Genomic DNA, 19,289 nt, shown 5'->3' with positions numbered 1-19,289 from the left:
TTCTCTATGATGTTTGGTTATTTATAATAACAATTACGGGGAAACATTTAAATGAATATATCTTCGATTGCTTAATTTACCTCTGTCTAAACTCTATGTTATTCGACTGCTCGAGCAACGTATATATGTAATAGATGCAACGTTTATAACAAAATTATGTTATATATATTATATCATACATATTAGACTTACAGACGACTTGAAGGAAATTTAAATTCTCTCACGCGTCTTATCAATGTTATTATGTACTCTACTGGACTATTAACACAAATATACTTTAACATTCCATAATTCCATGCCTGTAGTCATATGTATTCATTTTCAATATATATACACCACTAAGTATGCTAAAAATATACTATTGAACGAAATTGTGAGTTTAGTCAATAAAGATCCACCAAATGTATTAGTATATAAATATGTTTTATGTACCTGTTATATCTATATATTTGTTTACTAATATTATTTAGTTATGGAATCGTTCCGTATTGTTAAGTAAAAATAAATAAATAGAACAATGAATGTCAAAATGCATACGTCTTGAAAAATTTCAAACAAGATATGTGTTGAACAATACTATCAAGGTTTAGAATGCGTTGAGTTTTTCGGAACGGCCGTGAAGTAAACAACTCGTACATTATATGAACATACGCATAGTCTTGAAAGTTAGAAATAAATACTCAACATTTAGACCAAAATCAATGTTTCGGTTTCCGTCTACTTCGCGAACTTTTATCCATTTATATGTAATGCTATGAACACGTATAGGTGGGCACGCTCGCTTACCAAAAGTATGTTCAATAAGTATTATAATTTTTACTAATACACAGAATAAAATAATTCCCTTTCTCGCTCTACCCGGAACAACGTAGTAATGTGTGTTATCCCGAACTTGGTAATTTATTTCCCAGGGTCTTTACATGTCAGGTCAATAATGCGCGAAAAATGATTCACGACCTTTTAAATATAATATAGATGCGTGTGTACGGCAAACATGACAGTTGAAATATCATTCTCTTTATTTACTATTGAAATTGGAAAATTCGCGCACAACAATAATATCTACAATTACGAGTTCCGAAAAACGAAATACATTTTTCCCCCTTAATATCTCGTACATAAATACACAAATTGCTGATCAGTGCGTACGTGTGCAAGTATGGGCTCGTCTTTATATTTTTATGTATGTGTGTGTGTGTGTGTGTGTGTAAGTGTTTCTTTATAAATTTAATCGACGAGTTGATTTTGCTACCTCACTCGACGTATAACATGCGTCTACGTAGTAACTCTACTGTATGATGTTATCGAAAACCCCAACCATATTCAATGAAAACATTTGTTTGATTTCGGTATAATTTCATGTTTAGTGATTGAATATAATTAAATATTTTATTCATTTATGACATCAATCGTATATAAACACATGCACATTATATATTTCATAGTAAAGTACTCGACTTTAATACTGAAAAATCATATTATATTTTAACAAATAATTTTTAATTAGCTAAGATTTTTGATACTTCCATGTATATATATATATATATATATATGTCATGTATATACTATGTAACACACTATAATTATGATGATTTTGTCCATAACGAATTGAGTTTATTCGAAATCATTAGTTTCATACGTCCTCTCCATCTAAACAAATAAATTAATAAAACGTATTTTTTTTTTTAATTTTCACAATATCGTTCATTATTTAACATCCATCACGACTGATGGAAGCCACGTGTAACAATAAAGACCTCGGCGTTGAGTTATAGTGCATCCATGTGCGTAATAAAATAAATTGAAACTGGCGGGGAAAAAAAGCATATAATAAAATATAACGTCGAAATTGGAGATAATACCGAAACAGTTTTGATGACGATTTTTCCGATGGAATATGATGATGAAGGAGTTGTACGTTCAAAAAAAAAAAAAAACTATGCCAGGGGTGACCAAGTGCAGAAAAAAAATAAATATGAAATAGAACCACTTTGTTTCGCCATGACGTTATGCACTCTCCATGCATACTGCAATATCAGTGCATCAGTGGATGTGACCCTCCATAAATTACTATCTATGGTATTATTTATTAAAATAATTATGAAAATATTATCTTTTGTGTCACATGTGAATGTAACATGTTGATAACCAATGGAAGCGTAGGTTCGTATGGATACATTCGGAGTACAAACAACATCTGTTATTTTTCATAAAAAAGTCTCAGTCGTGTACTACCGAAATCTACACACCAAATATAAAAATACACAATAGTGATAAAAATATAACGTACATTTTCAATCAGTGTAACATCATGAATACTATAAAAAAAAAAAGTCGCACTAAAAATCGACTGAATTAATATATATATATGTATACGTATTCTAAAATCAAATTTAGAGTTCCTGGTCATTATTTTAGATCAATGTTATCCAATATTTTTTTTATTCAATACCCCCTTTTGGTTTTAAAAAATTTTTTTACTGCTATCCAACGATATTTAAAAAAAAAAAAAAAAACTGTTGATTTAATTTTTATAATCAATTATTTCAGTTATATCAACAAAAAAATTAACTATACACTATAAACAATATTGACACATAAATGTAATTGAAATACATTTAATAAAAATATATTTTTGAATTTTTTACTATAACTACACAAAAAATACTTATGATAGTTACTGCATTGAGGTTGATGATTTCTTACTTATAAAACGAGATTTGGCCAAACTTATATCAAAATTAGCCATAAATCTCATTCTCTCATATTTCTAATCCATTTATTAATTTTTTGTAAATTTATTAAGCCACACCCAAATTTTTTTCGATCAGATATGTTGATTATTAGTAACTTTATTTCTTTTTAAAGTTTAAAATACATGATTGAGCCAAAACAACTTATAAACAAAAATTTTAGTAACAGAAAAAGTAATTTTCTCAGTAATTCAATTAATAAAACACCTCTAAAATTAAACATTTTTTTATGGTGGTGACAACGTCTTCAATAGTAACCACTACTATAAACTGCTCTTATAATTATTTATTGTGTTATTCCTTTTCATAATACTAATTATTTGGTAAAAATAATCCAATATTAATGCCATACGATGCCTTTGATCAATGAGCAACCTATACTTTATTCAGCCTGTAATTAAAAATTACTAAAAATAACATCTTTAATATTCAATGATTGTATTTATAATTATTTTGTATTAATTATTTAATTAATTATGTTCAAATATTGTTTTTTTTTTTTTAAATTATAGGTATTTTAGATTTTGAGTGAAACGAGAGAGGTAAAACATTGGTTTCAAATTTAATAAACTAATATAGCTAATATCATTAGTCATATTATGAAGTTTTTATTTTATTTTTATAATAGTACCTATACATAATTTTGACCAGAAGGATTGTTCGAAAATAATAAATTTCTTATAGAAAACTATATATATTTGATACTTTGATTGTGTTTATTTTTAATTAAAAAAAAAAATGCATTTTAGTATTATATTTTGATAAAACGATAAAAATCAGGAAAATCTGCAATATTTTTTAGCTAAAAAAGCATAGAACTTAACATTTTACATTTAAGGATTTATAATTAAATTGTTTAACAAGTTTTTTGTAAGGTATTCTTTGTAGTAAAAAAAAAACACCTTAAAGTCACAAATAAGTTTTATAAGAATTAAAATATGGAATTTTATCGAAATCGAATATTTCAACAAATGTCCATTAAATGTTATTGGTTATTTAGGAAAAATAATTTCATTGTTTTGAATTATATCATTGAAGTTAGTGCTCTTTATAGGCACTAAAAATATCCAATATCTCTAAATTTTGGATACCTTTTTATTCTGTAAAAGTTATATCATTAAATATTCAACCAAACTTATTGATAAATTTGGTGTTCCCACTAGATAAGCTCTAGTAATATAGACTGCTTTATCCGATTTCTTTTAATCAGGATTTTTTTTTCTTGAGATCAATAGTCAGTGTTGGGCATTATCTAGATAAATATTTAATTATTCTTTTATCTTATCTATATAATCGAAGAAATATTTATCTTAGATACGTTAAAGTGTTATCTAAAGGAACTTATTTAGATAAATTAATCTTTAGCGATTATTTTTTACTAGCAATGATAAAATATTTAAGAATCGCTGTTCTCTTATTTGAAATAACTAATTATTTGTTACAAGACAGAAAAACATTTTAATTTAATTCATCCCACAGCCATAGATATTATTTTTATTCTGTAATTGGTTGTTGTCAGACATCATATTTCAGTTGTTACTTAGACATATAACACAAAAGATATTATTGGCTTATTGCATAATTTCATTGCGCATAGGTCTTCATTTCTGAGTAATATACATTAAACACTAGTCACGTATAGAAATTATTTACCCTGTTTCCCAGTTCAGTTATAGGGATATATATTTAAAATATTATTAATTTTAGAATTGTATTCGTTCATTGTGAAGTATTTATGATAACGAAAAATAATATTTATAGCCATATAACAGTATAAAACACATTATACTCGCCTTCTTTCAATTAACCACCTCCACCTGGCATGTCATTTTTCAGTGGTTATTCATTAATAATTATATTAAGTTATAACTTGTCAGTTAGTCTACTATTCAAATATGGACAATGTAACGGATATTTTATTTCATATATATATATATATATATTTTATTTATTTGTAATACATTTACGAATTATTAACATTAAAAAAAATTTTTCGAAATATAAATGAATAAAAAACATTGAATAGGTATTATAAGCCTTACTATCCTATATTTCAGTTACTATTGTACAAGTTATTTAATCAATATACTGTGTGAACCGAGGAACGTCAATTTCAGTATAACCCAGTGTCGATTGAAGTTGCACAGAGTGATAGTTCTATCAGAGTGTTGATTGCATTAGCATGGCGTGAGAATGCACAGCGTGTTGATTGTATTGGATTATAGCGTGTTGATAAGGTACGAGCACTAAAATTGCAGTCGTATTGTGCGTATACGGAATTAAAAACATATCCAAGACGCGCGGAACCTTTGTCAAGATATCTGCACTGCTAATTAAGGAAAATTTTTTTCTATAAACATTTCTACGCCGTTTCCTTTTTATATTAACCAATTGACCGTTGTGTTTTTAATCTTTCGAGTAAAGTATTTTTTATTTTTCATACTGATTGATGTATACCAAGAATTATGATATATTAAGTAATAATATATTATTAAAAATTGAATACCGACGTCGGGTCATCAGGAAAAATTGTTTATTTTCTCTAGTACGTATCTAGATAAATATCTTATAAATTATATATGACAATGTGTGTACAATATAATATTTATATAATTATTTTATTGTTGTAGATATAACTAGATATAACCGGTAAATTGTGACGCATGTTCACAAAAATTGATCAAGTGACAACATTGTGTAATGAATGAAATAAAATTACAAAAACATCTGGTAATACGTCCAACCTTAAAGCCCACACTGAAATCAATTAAAAAAATAAAATAAATAAAACTATTTTGATGTTGGAAATCGTCAACCGAAATGAAAACAAATGGAAACGATATGTATCCAGTGTCTCAAAGACACAGAGTTCCAAAAAAATTATGACTGCTCAACTGAACGTTGGTGTAGATGATTTGCCCATGTAACATTATGTTTTAAAAAAGCAAATGAATGTGAAGATATCCACTAAGAAAATTCAAATATCATCCAAATATTGTTGTATTCGGTAAGACATTTTCTATAGTTTTATGAATTGTTAATTAAAAATTAACGGTTACTTTTTCTAGTGAAAACTGAAAACCAAGTGTATTACATTTTTCAACAATCATAGTAAACACAAATTCATTGACGGATATATCATTGAGCAAACAAAATACTAATGGAATATAATGTTCATTTTTAAATCCATGTAAAGTGAACATTTGATTGAAAAATTCTGATACATATTTAAAAGTAGGGAAGTCCAGGTACAAATGTAACACAGGTCAATTGTAACATGGATGATTTTCTCTTCTAGGTTCGATTTTAAAATATAGCAAAAATACGACAATTATCCCACTGTAATAGCAACTAGTTCTTCTTTATCAATACAATAATATCATATTGTTCTTATCAGAAAAATAATAAAATACGTTTATCAACTAGGATTGTAAATTAAATATTTTGTCGTATTTTTTTATTTAAACGTTGTTGTTTATTTATAATTTCTAGTTACTATTATATTTATATAAGGAAAGAAGTATTCTTTAACTTGATTGTCTTGTCTGGTCTATGCATAGTAAGTTTTTTTTTATATTTACTTTCTTACGCAAATATTGATTGGGAACAATTGTAACAGTTAAACAGGAGATAAATGTAAAATTTTACTATTGTTCATTAAAATTGTATTTTTAAGAAGCAATTATTCATTATTCTTTGTTATAGGTAATAGCCATGCCACAAATAAGACAAAGAACAACAAATAGAGGCACTGTTTTTTGATTTTTATATTTAGTTATAAAGGCTTAAACTATAAAAAGATTATAACTTGTTATTTATTATTATATTATTAATGTTCTACCACTGTTTTTTAATTATTATTTTTAGTACTAAAGGCTTAACTATTAAAAATCTAATTTTGATTAATATATTAAGCATGTGTTACATTTGTCCCCTAGTACTGTTACAATTGACCCAGAATCGGGTACAATTGTTACATTTCTTTTTTCAAATCAGATTTACAGATTCACCTATGGAAGTTAATGTTCAATTTATAAATATTTCTTAAGATTACGAGTTACTTAATCAGTTCAGTGCAAGATCAATGCTAAAAAGTTTAAATTTTCCTATAAATAAATAATATTATGGAATATGTTACAATTGTACCTGGTCTCCCCTACTATCTACGTATATATTTTTGACTTGGCTCATGAATAATACATTTTTTTCACATGAAAAAATCAATACATTTTTATTTTTATCATTAATTAATAAAAATGACTCTCCTTTAGTAGTAATCATTTTTTCCATATCAATAAGTGTATGCACTTCATTAATATTAGTGGGATTAGGAGGGAGAACACTTTTACGAGCTTTATATTTTTTTTCAGTCTATTGATATCATTTACAGTAAATATTGATGCTGCATGGTCATTATGAGTAATTTCCTTTAATACTACTTTTTTCAGTTGTATATGCATATCGTTTACATCCAACATTTACAATTTAACGATGAATGTTTGTTAGTTCGTAAGATATGTGATTATGTTCTCCAGTTGTTGAAAGAAAAAAATCATTCTTATCTGAGTATATTAGTGCACTACAAGTTCTAATATCACATCTCCAACGAGAAGAGCCGTATTTTTTACTTGTCGATCCAAAGTTATATTTAAAATTTTTATACACTGCCATACGACATACTCGTTTACTTTTTATGATTTTGAATTCCATAATTTTACTAAAATTTACAAAAATAGTAAAATTTTCAACAATATTTAATACAAAATTACTGACGAAAAATGCACTCGAACACTTCGACTCAAAAGTAAAACGATACTGCACTGAAGCAGTTGTCCAATTTTCAAATGATATTACGGCTAGTATAAAATTATTATCTTTATAAAATAATAAGCGAACCACACTGAGATTGATATATCTAGACGGTTGACCATTATAGAAATTATATATTTATAGTTTCCAAATATTATAAAGATAAGATTAAGATATTGTAAATATATGATGTAGATAAAGTGTCTCCCAAAGTGTGTATTATAAAAATATGGTCGAAGAAAGCTATATAATATTCTTGGGCGAAAAGGGAAAGTAATTTTAAAATATTTGGGCAAAAAGAGACGTGGGCAAAAAGTACCACCCATAGTTTTGGTTGGAGTTAGCAAGTAAATATTATTTTTGCCCGAATCGGTCAAGACACACATAGTTTCGGTGAATAAAATACTAATAAAATACTTGTACATATAAGAAAAAATATTATGTCTTATCGTGATAACATAAATGTATTTAGTCTAGATTTTGTTCTTATAATCTTATTGTATCACCTAAATAAAGTATTGGTAAATGAATCTCGTAAATCGAATCGATGCAAATAATAGTCCATCTACCATGAACGCAAGATTTAATGAAACAAACAATGGAAATAAACGATAAACGAAAAAAATGAAATTTTGAAACACGCGATCATTCTGACTCGGTAGTGAATAATGATATAAAACTAAGCGTTTTAAAAATATATATATATATATATATACGAGGAGCGAATTGGAAAGAAAAAGAATATGAAGTTCGGATTTCAATTTTACGAGAACACGATTATTAAATGTATATATCTCTTTATATTTACATATAAACATACATAAAATATGATATGATATGATATGATTGACGAGGCGGCATGGAGAAAAAACTCTTTAGCTACGGATACTGTTCGAATGGTTTAAAGATATATAAAATCATTAATTAAAAGTATTAATACATTAAAATGACACGTACGGTGGATTATATTATAAGGTCTACATGCAGTGCTGCGACACCAAAAAAACCATTTAAGACGTTTGCATACATTGTTACCTTTACATTTTGTGTTTAATGGTCATGCGGGTATTTGCGTCATCATTTTTACCTGAAAATAAGTGAAATATTGCATATATGTCTTTCTTAGGTTATAAGAATCAACAATATAGTTATTAATTGAATAAAAAAAAAGTAAATAAGTGAAAAGTCTTTTTTAGCATTTAAAAATATAAAAGTAGTTAAAAATACACTACAAACGTTTAAATTAATTTATGTTTACACTGCAGTACTAGTTTTAGCGTGATCATCAAAGATGAACAAAAAATAACTAAAGTCTAATTATGACTGGAAATGACAAGAATATCGATTTTTAGAGTTCTCATGAATATAATAATATGAGGTGTGCTACATACAATATTTACAATAATAATCGGTTCGAGAAACGGTTTCGGTAGTAGATATGAACCGCTTAAACCATTTGTCTTTAACCATTATTCAGTCTTGGACTTCTTGAGTTTATCCAGTAAATAATCATAGATATCTTCATCCCTTCAAAAAAAAAAAAAAATCCTTTAATTTGGTTGTTATTTAATATTTTGATAATAATTTAATAAATCATGACTATCATAACGGTACAATAAAAAACTATGTATTGTGCGTGCGGTTAATTATTTATTCACAATTTTTTTCTTCTTTTTTTTATATAATTTAAAGAAAAATACAGAACTTGCACTTCTCGAACTATCGAATAACCAATTCTAAATGCTCTAAAAATCTATGGATCATTGATTAAAAATCTCGACTCAAACCATATTCGCTCCGATATAATAATGAACAATATGAGTTGTGGCTGAAAGAATCAGATGAGACTCTATGGTTATTTTATTTGTCATTTATAAAAATTATAGTTCCAGTCTAGAAACGGTTAAGTACAACTAACGTATTATGATTGCATGACGAAATTTGCATCAAACACTGGCATAGAAAGAAAAACATAAAATTTGTTTCTATTATTTAAAATTATTAGCATTTGTGATTTTTACTATTTTTTCACACGCAACCATGTTAATGTAACATACAATTGCAATAATAAATATTATAGGCTCAAATTATTAAGTTTTAATTCGATTTCAGTGAACGCGGAAAATAAGCTAAAACAAAAAAATCCGAATAAAATATAACCAGGGAAATCCCGGTTGAAAAGCTTTTGCTCCTACGTGAAATATCAAACATTAACATTCTAATATAGCTATTAAATATATGTATATTGTCGTGTTCTAAATATGACAATATATACTTGACCTATGAACTTGTTTGTTTTCTTCGGTCCGTTGGTGTGTACATCATTTTTAAATATGATAAGATAGGTTAAGAGCTATTTAATCACTAATATAGTGAATAATATGCATTTGAAGATTAATTTTCCAATTAACCAACAACCATGATTATCATTATAGTGGGCTTTCAGGAAAAATAATAATAATAATAATTCAAGTACTTAATTCAGATGAAAAATTTATTTTTTATTTTTTAATACTGTGTAAAAGAGATTATGATCAGATAAATATTACGCTTTGAAGGTATGAAATACAAAATTGGTTATTTTACCAAAAGAATTACAAATACGCTTTATGAAATTTAACATTATTTCTGAGGTCTTTCATGGATCGAAAAAATACTAGTTTGAAATGCCTTTCAAGTTCAATCTCCATTTCTATGTGATACTTACTATTTGGGGCATTTCATGCAATTCTACTATTCCAAAAAGTGATAATTAGTGAGAAGAAAACCAAGAGAAGGAAAAAATGTTAGTGTAAAGTCAATTTATATTTCACCCTCTTTACTGGAAGTTCTAAAATCATTCAGAAAATAAAAACGTCAACAATTATTGTTTTTCTGCAATAACGCAGTTTAAAAATATCATCATTAATTTTTTTATTTTTTCAAAAATATTGCAAGTATCGATCGAGAAAACAAGACGTATTGAAAAGAAATCGTCTTTCACGTAACATGATATAATGCGCATGTAATGTACATATTATCATTATTATACAGTGGTTGATAACAAACTATAAAACTGTTTTTCGAACGGCAAGGGTGGTGGATGGAGGAACAACTGTTTGCTTTTGTCGTGATGTTGGGGGGAGGAAGAAAAGAATTTTCGGACGAAAAAAAGCAGCAGTGGTATACAAAAAGAAACATTTTTAAAATATACGCAGTACATTACTTGAGCTCGTGGCGAGGAAAATAGGGAAATTCTTTACAGTTTTCACCAGTCTTTCCGTCACCAGAGTGCACTGGAGGTGGTAGTGATCGTGATCTTTAAATATATTACGGTTCACGGTCAGTCTTAAGATCTATTTTTACGTTTCGGTTAAACTAAGAAATAAAAACAAACAACAATGACCTTTTGAATAAGATAAATAGCACGCGGATTAGGATAATTGTTAGGGCTGAGTGTAAAAACTGAGAAAGGAGTGGATAGGAGATAAATGACGTAATGTAGGATACGAGGAAGAAAGGGTACAAGAGCAAATTGTTTCCCGCGCCACAGAACTATTAGGTTTATTGGATTTTTCAGCTCTATGTTCATTCTAACAAGCGGAACGTACGTATGTATGTGTATGTGTTTTTACCCAACAGTGTAAAAGTGCTCGCGGTGAAGAGAAAGTAATAAAAATTACACGTTGCCCGCGTGCTAATACGGCATGTCTTTATATGGTTTTTATGATCCGTCCGTGAAAGATTAAGGCTGTCTTTGCTGTTGTATTTTCTTTTTCTTTCTTTTTTTCTTTTTTTTTTTTTTTTTTAGTTTCTCCAACTGACTACGAGGGATTTCGTTACGACGGTTAATAATGTTCTTATTTTACTTTTATTCTTATATTTCCTTTTCCCCATGCAACGAATTCCGATGGAATTTTACGTTTATGAAAGTGCTTACTAAATGTTACGAACGGAGCAGTTGTGGCGTGACATACAGGATATAAAAAACACCAATTACCATGAAACTTATTATTATCCTATTCGATGCTCTAAATCACCAACTTCTCCATAAATTCAATATTCAATATAAATTTATTCACAATTGACCAAATCAAATTACCGATAAAATCATATCGACTATTGTTATTACTCTTACTGATTTTGACGAAACACTATGTTATTATTTCTAAACGTAGTTCATAATTTTATTATAAAATACAACTTTTTTACCAATAGGAGGAGCCTTAAATTGTGATGAATAATTTTAATATAGTAATAGTCTGATGTATAGTAAGTCTATGCCATAGTAAATTAACAACAGTAAATGCCTAATGAGCAACAAGTTATTTCTCTTTGTGTAATACTCACGTGATATGTTTACGAATTTTACTATACATTTTAATGTGTTTATCATTTATGTATTGATGACATAATTTTAGCACGATACCCCCAATAAGTATTTGACTGACATAATGTCCTTATGCATAGTGATTATGATGACGATGATGAAGCATTTATATTTTTTTTATAACCAGTTTATTGTGTTTATAGAGAAATTACTTTTGCAACAAGGCTTTTTAAAATTATCAATTGAAAATTGATTTTTGAAATCGAGTTTACCCCAAAAAAAAAAAATTATTTTAGACTTTATTATATAAACGCAAGAAATTAAATTCTTTTTTTGTAGTAAACTTCTTTTCACTTGATTTCTGGTGGCGTACTCAAAATAATTTTGGTCTGTACGTTAATTTAGCATAATCATTACACATTATATTATAAACGTCTGAAAAAAAAAATGAAAACTTGGATTAAAAATAAAAATTCGCAGAAAACATGATTATGTAGTATTTGAACGCACCGTCGCGGAGCCTTTGAAAAATATTTATCGCCAGACGGCCGCACGACACTCGCGAACGTGCACTCTGAAGAATATTATAAATTATAGTAAAAGGAGGAGATAATGATATTGAAGGACAATAAAGGCCCAGAAAATGATAAACAAAACTTATTATTATTAATGTTAACGAACAATGGTTAAATAAAACAATCTTATCTAGGTTGGTGGTGATAATGGTCCAACTGATAGTCGCTATAACTGACTCCTAGATGGCAGCGTAAATAAACACTGCTACCAACCGTACAACCACGTACTACTTAATATATCAGTTTAATATCATAATTCAGAAATGTGACATTTTAAAATTCATATTTGTTCTACTTATGGTTGTTCTTTAAACAATTACTTCATCGTTGGCAATGCCTTTTTACAATATCAATACTACCAGTTAAATATTTTCCCTCAACATTTTTGATAGTATAAATAACTAAAACAAAACATAAAATTGTATGTTTCCCTATAAGTACAAATATTATACGTAGGTACAGTCTCTCGTTCGTTTACAATAATAATACTGTCGAACCATGTAATGCGTACACATGAAATATATGTTGATTATAGTATAATAAAAAATTAGACAAAAAGAGTTGACGCAGATAATGTCCCGAGTACACGGGAAAGCACGCGGTACTAAAAACGATAACTAAAAATATGTTTTTTGTAAAATCGTAACGCGGCGTATGGTATAGGCAAAAATGATACGCGACTGAGTCGAGGACAATAATTGTCATTATTGCATTGTATTAATACGAATTGAAATAATCATCTTCACACGGAACAGTCATGGTCGGCGTAAAAGCGATCCCGAAAATGGTTGTGTTGAACTCCATTTAGATTTATATACACTTTCATAATAATCGTCACTTGAATTTCTAACATCTATATGAGTGTACGCTCATAGAAAATTACAACTGTTTATGTTGGCTGCAACTTATATTATTAGCTATTGAAAAATATGGTAAAATACATGCTGACCAAAATCAGATCGATTTTTATCGACAACAAAATAGTATTGGTTCATTAAATTTTATTTTGTTTATTTTACACTTTTATCCAATTTTTTATTTAACTTTTAGTATTTTTTCCAAAGATTTTCCAAAATTTGTTATAGATCTACACATATGAAATAGTTGGAAAGTCAAAACTTATATTTGTATTATATAATGTGGTAAAAGTTCGTAACTCAATAAATTTTATATTATTATATTTGATTTAATGGGTTAAAGATCAGTACATTCCCTTGTGAATTATAAGTATTTAGTCAAATAGGAAAAATTGGTTTTCACCTAATAAGAAAATGTATTGAAAAATATATTGAGTTTAAATCCCATAAAACTCTACCTGCAGTCTAATAAGGCGAGGAAAAATCAATAGAAGAATTGGCTGTCGGATTACATGTAATTGGACAACACAGTGTACTCAAATTAACGTTCATGGTTTCGGTAAATTTCGAAAGGAATTTCTTAATTTATAAAAATATTTTATCAAATATCTAACATTGGTTTTGAATACATAACATTAATATTGAAATTTTATAATAATAAAAATAATAATTAATAATTTTAAGAATTATTATTCTATCGATGGAACTTGGCATTAATAATTCAAAATACTTATTTATTAAGAATTATTGGGTTCAATATTTCAGTTTGAAATTAAAATTAAATTAATAATATAAAATAATTCTTTAGATTAAAATTACATCCAAAAACTTATTTTTAGTTTTTGAATTGATATATTGATATATCAAATTATTATATAATTCACATTTTTTTTTTTTTTCTTAATCAATTAATAATTATAATTAGTCATTGTAACCTTTATATTATATTATAATTTATATTATAACCTGCCTATCAAAAATTACTACGTAAATATTTAATTATACAATTAAAACATAATAACTTATACGTTTATTGTAATTCCATTGTGGATTATTAAAAATATTTTAGGTGCATTATTTAAGTATTTATTAAGGGTTTTTTTTAAAGTTTTTAGTGATTTATGATTTTAATATACATAAATGGTCGTTTTTAGAGTTCTATAGATTAAAATATCTTAATTATATTTAATAATACCTCATATCTAATTCTATCCTATTCTAATTCATCAGTGATTTTATTATTTATTTCAGACTTAATAATTCTTAAAAATATGTTTTTTGCTTTAATAAAACTAAATTTTCATTAAAACAACAATTTTTTTAAACATTGAAGTTCTTATACATGTGGATTAGACTTTCACATAGATACCATAATAAATAATGCACTTCATTTTTTATATCATAATTGAATACTCCAATATTATCTATGACGTAACCTTTATGTTTGTTAAATATTAAGGAGAAAATTGTAGTTTAAATCGTATACTGGTATTTATTTTTGACAAATTGAATTTGATCGGACGATGCAAATACTACACAAATATGCACATTTTCATAGCTGCACATAAATAAGCATTGACGCACCAATACGTATAATGCAATCGGTCCGACAAAATATGATAATTTGTTAGTGCGTGTGACGCAAAAAATAATAATGCAATACTGCAGTTAAAACCGATAAATTTAGTATAAATAAACCGTAAGAATAAAGACTAACCTACATTTAAAACATGCACTATAATAAGGTCATATCTACCTAATGTCTGAGCTTTACAGAGATAAAATTGAAATGAACTTCCATAACCTTTAGAATTACGTAAATCATTATAATAAAATTGGTTGCTTAAATTGTGTGTATTTATGCATTACTATAGTGATTTTACTATAATCTTTTACTAATCACAATTTCTTAAATTTTAGGAATAAATAAAATATATTTTGTAACTTTCAAATGTAGACATCGCAATAATTTCCAATAGAGCGTTTAAATGATTAAGGATTATAATTCACCTATTAAAGAACATTAAACTAGTTAAATCACTAAAGTCTTTATATTTATAGATCCGTACTTTAGGATTCTTATACTGTTTCTGACTAAAATCCACTTAAACCTGTCCAATACAGATTTTATAGATTCACTTGTTTTTCACTTGAATTTCCTATGTAGGTCATAATTATATCAATATCTTGATTATACTTAATCTGCTTACTCTAACTGAATGCAAAATAATATAAAATTATAAATGTATTTATAATTTAATAACTACTAAGCAAATTTATTTTTTATCTCTGCTATTCTAAATGATATTTGAAGTTCTTTTGCATACGTCTCGTTTCTAATCCTAAATCCAACACAAATTATTTACAAAATGTTCCGAGCATAGAGAATAAAGGGTAGAAATATAACATGGAAAAAACGTATTGAGAGCTTTTGTTAAGGTTGAAGGTAGGCGTTGAGTTAAAATAAATTACATACTAGTTGTATTTTTCAAAGATATTTTTTTTATTTATTTATTCTTTACTAATTTACAAAAACTTAAATCAGTTATTATTAAAATCAATATATTAAACACAAACAAAAATTTTCTCGGTAACCTAAAAGTGAAAAAGTATACTTCCAGTCTAACACCGTTTTAATCAATAAAATTCGTTTTTCAAAAATCTTCTGTTTGCACATCTAAAGTGATGAATATTAAATAATCCACTTTATCAAATTTCAAGTTAATACGTTTTGACATTTCTGAGATGCAGCGATTTGTGAGTGATATTTAAATCATTTACAAATATATTAAAACTCGGATTTTAATGTAAAGTCCATCACTTTTTGTGGATCTTATATATTGCTTTCCATATACATAATTCATTTAAGAGATATTTCATAGGTAAAACTTTTATATGATTTTATATCCATAGATTTTACAATATTTTTTTTAATTTTTCGAACATTTTTTTTTTTTACTATTTTTGTATATTTTTTTTAGTTTTAATGCATTTTTATAGAATATGCAACTTGAAAAATAAAATTGAACTAATTTATAATATTATACAAGAATAATTTTTTAATTTTGTTGATTTTTAGAAATTTTCGATGTATCAAGGCAATTTTTTCAAATGTCAGTACATGAAAATATATTTTTGATTTGTAATAAATTTTCGGTTTTTTTTTTTTTTTTGTTAATTTCTAAATAAAATAGAACAATAGAAGAAAATAATTTGGTATTTTAGTATAAAATGCATTTTCAGGTCATACTTGGCTAATTTTTTGAGTATTTTTATGTAGTTTATATGCTATTTAAATCCCAGCCTCGATTAATATTAATATTATTTGAGAGCAACAATCTAATTAAATTATTGCTCGGCTTATAAAACGAGATGACAGGTTAATTGCTTTATAAAATTGGATAAAATATATTTATTGGATAATCTATTTCGAATGTCGAAATGCAATCAGTCGTATCTTTAAGCTGTTATTTTTACAATTGTGTTCAGTTCATTGCCTAATATATACTTTAGGTTGAATAAACACGAATATAACATGTACCAAACCTGTATTAAATTCTAATTAAAAACCATTTAATACAATATCAAGTTAAGTGTTGAAATTCAAGAATCATAAACAGGATACATTATACGCAGGTGGAACTTATAAAAAATAAATATCACAAGTAAAACGCGAAGAGTTAAAGAAGAAAGGTTAATATTTGTCTCATTCTTGTTAAATATAATACTCGTACATACCTATATAATTGTGTATGTACACACATTTATTTCTTTTCGGAGAAGTAGACTTATTTTTGATTAATGTTGTGTGAACAAATCATTTGCATTTTATAGGCAAAAGGTACTTTCTTTATGTTATCTATTTTATCGAACATTTTACCCGATTAAAAGTTTTTTTTCTTTTTTATTTATATTCACATGGAATTTGCAAAATAGTATTTTCAAGATAAATTTAAAATCATTAATACTCAGCAATTATAATATTTGCACACCAAATTAATTTCGATTTCAACTTAATTTGTACGATTGCGGTTAACAATACTGCGGTATTATCCATCTATATATACAAAAAAATAAATCCCTATTTCTTTTGATCTCGTCATCGTGAGTGAACGGCTGGACCGATTTCACTAGTTCTCTTTTTTTTGTATTTTTTATCGTTAAGAGAAAGTTCTCATAAAAGAAAAAATTAAGAAAATTGCACGGAAAATTAGAAAACTTAAGAATACTTAACCACCATATAAAATTATTTCTTATCTATTCTTAGCGCTTTGGACAATATAAACATTTTTAATATAACCTTTGACGTTTGACATAGAATTGACTGAATGCGTGCTGCAAATATTTTTGTCAAAAAGGATGTAATATAACTGAATACCGTTTAAAACAGATGTTTCGATCGGAATTATTTTATTGATAAAAAATACATATTTTATTAATACATCTAATTAATATATCTTTTAATATATTTATGTAAGATAATTGCATTTCTTAGTGCATATCACGGTTAGTTCAGAACCATCATGTCTAATATTAAAAATTCAATTTAATATGGAGTTTTAATTTGGATAATTTTGATAAATTTGGATTGACTATCATAACAAGTGATATACTTTGTTGTAAATAAGAATACAATAGTTTTCTTTAATTTACAGTTGAATATTAGTTTTTAAAAATGCCAGCAATTAGACGTACAAACTTAAGTCACTGAACTCGTAATGCTGCGAGTCAAAGATATACAAGAGCAAGTCAAACTGACGAGTAACGCTAATTGCAGAATAAAGTGCCTACGATACACTAATAAAAGTATAGAATGATGGAATTGGCGGTTTTTTTTTCTTATATGCTCCCGGGGGGACTCGGAAAACGTTTTTAATAACATTGATTTTGGCAACAATTCGATTGCAAAATTGTATCGAACTTCCATTTGTTTCCTCAGTTATTGCAGCTACGTTGTTGGAAGGTGGTCGAACAGCACATTCTTCACTCAAATTGCTGTTGGACATGCAAATAAATCAAACACAATCTTGCAACCTTTCGAGAAATTCTGCGATGGCTAAAGTGTTGCAGCAGAGCAAATTAATAATTTGTGTTGAGTGCACAATGGCATACCAAAAATATTTGAAAGCATTAGACCGCACGTTGAATGATTTACAAAAGAACCAAAACCGGTTTGGTGGTTCAATGATTTTATTGGTAAGTGATTTTCGCCTAACACTAGCTGTAATACCACGATCAACGCCGGCCGAATAACTTAATGCTTGTTTAAAATTATCAATCTTATGCAAAGACATTAAAACGCTCAAATTAAATATGAACATGCGAGTCGAATTGCAAAACGACCAATTTGGGGAAATGTTTTCCAAACAATTGCTCGTCATTGGTAATGGCAAAATACCTGTTGACTAGATACATTATATTTCCTACCAATTTTTATCACTATATTGAAACTAAGACCAAACCAAACTCATTGAAAAGGTTTTCCCAAATATTGCTCAAAATTACTAAGATCATGTATAGTTGAGCGAAAGTGTAATATTGGCTGCAAAAAATGTTGACATAAACGAAATTAATTTTCAGATTCAAAATAAGATAGCTAATGAATTAATGACATACAAATCGATTGATTTCGTTATCAACCATAATAATGTTGTCAACTATCCTACGGAGTTTTCAAATTACCTGTAATCCACCTCATAATCTGCAATTAAAAATCGGTTCGGTAATCATTATGTTACAGAACATATACCAGTACATTTTGATTTGTAATGGCGCCCGACTAGCAGTGAAGAAATTTATGAACATCTTCATCGAAACTACAATTTTGAAAGGGAAGTACAGAGACGAAGACGTTTTGATTCCACTGATTCCTTTGATTTCGAACGACATGCTATTCGACTTTAAAACGGTTGCAATTTCCAATGCGGCTAGCATTTTCAATGTCGATAAATAAATCTCAAGGGCAGTCGTTAAGTTTTTGTGGCAT

The sequence above is a fragment of the Sipha flava genome, unplaced genomic scaffold (assembly GCF_003268045.1).
Source record: "Sipha flava isolate LNK unplaced genomic scaffold, YSA_version1 178_pilon_pilon, whole genome shotgun sequence".
NCBI classification, from domain to species: domain Eukaryota; kingdom Metazoa; phylum Arthropoda; class Insecta; order Hemiptera; family Aphididae; genus Sipha; species Sipha flava.
Note: the sequence above shows the minus strand (reverse complement) of the source record.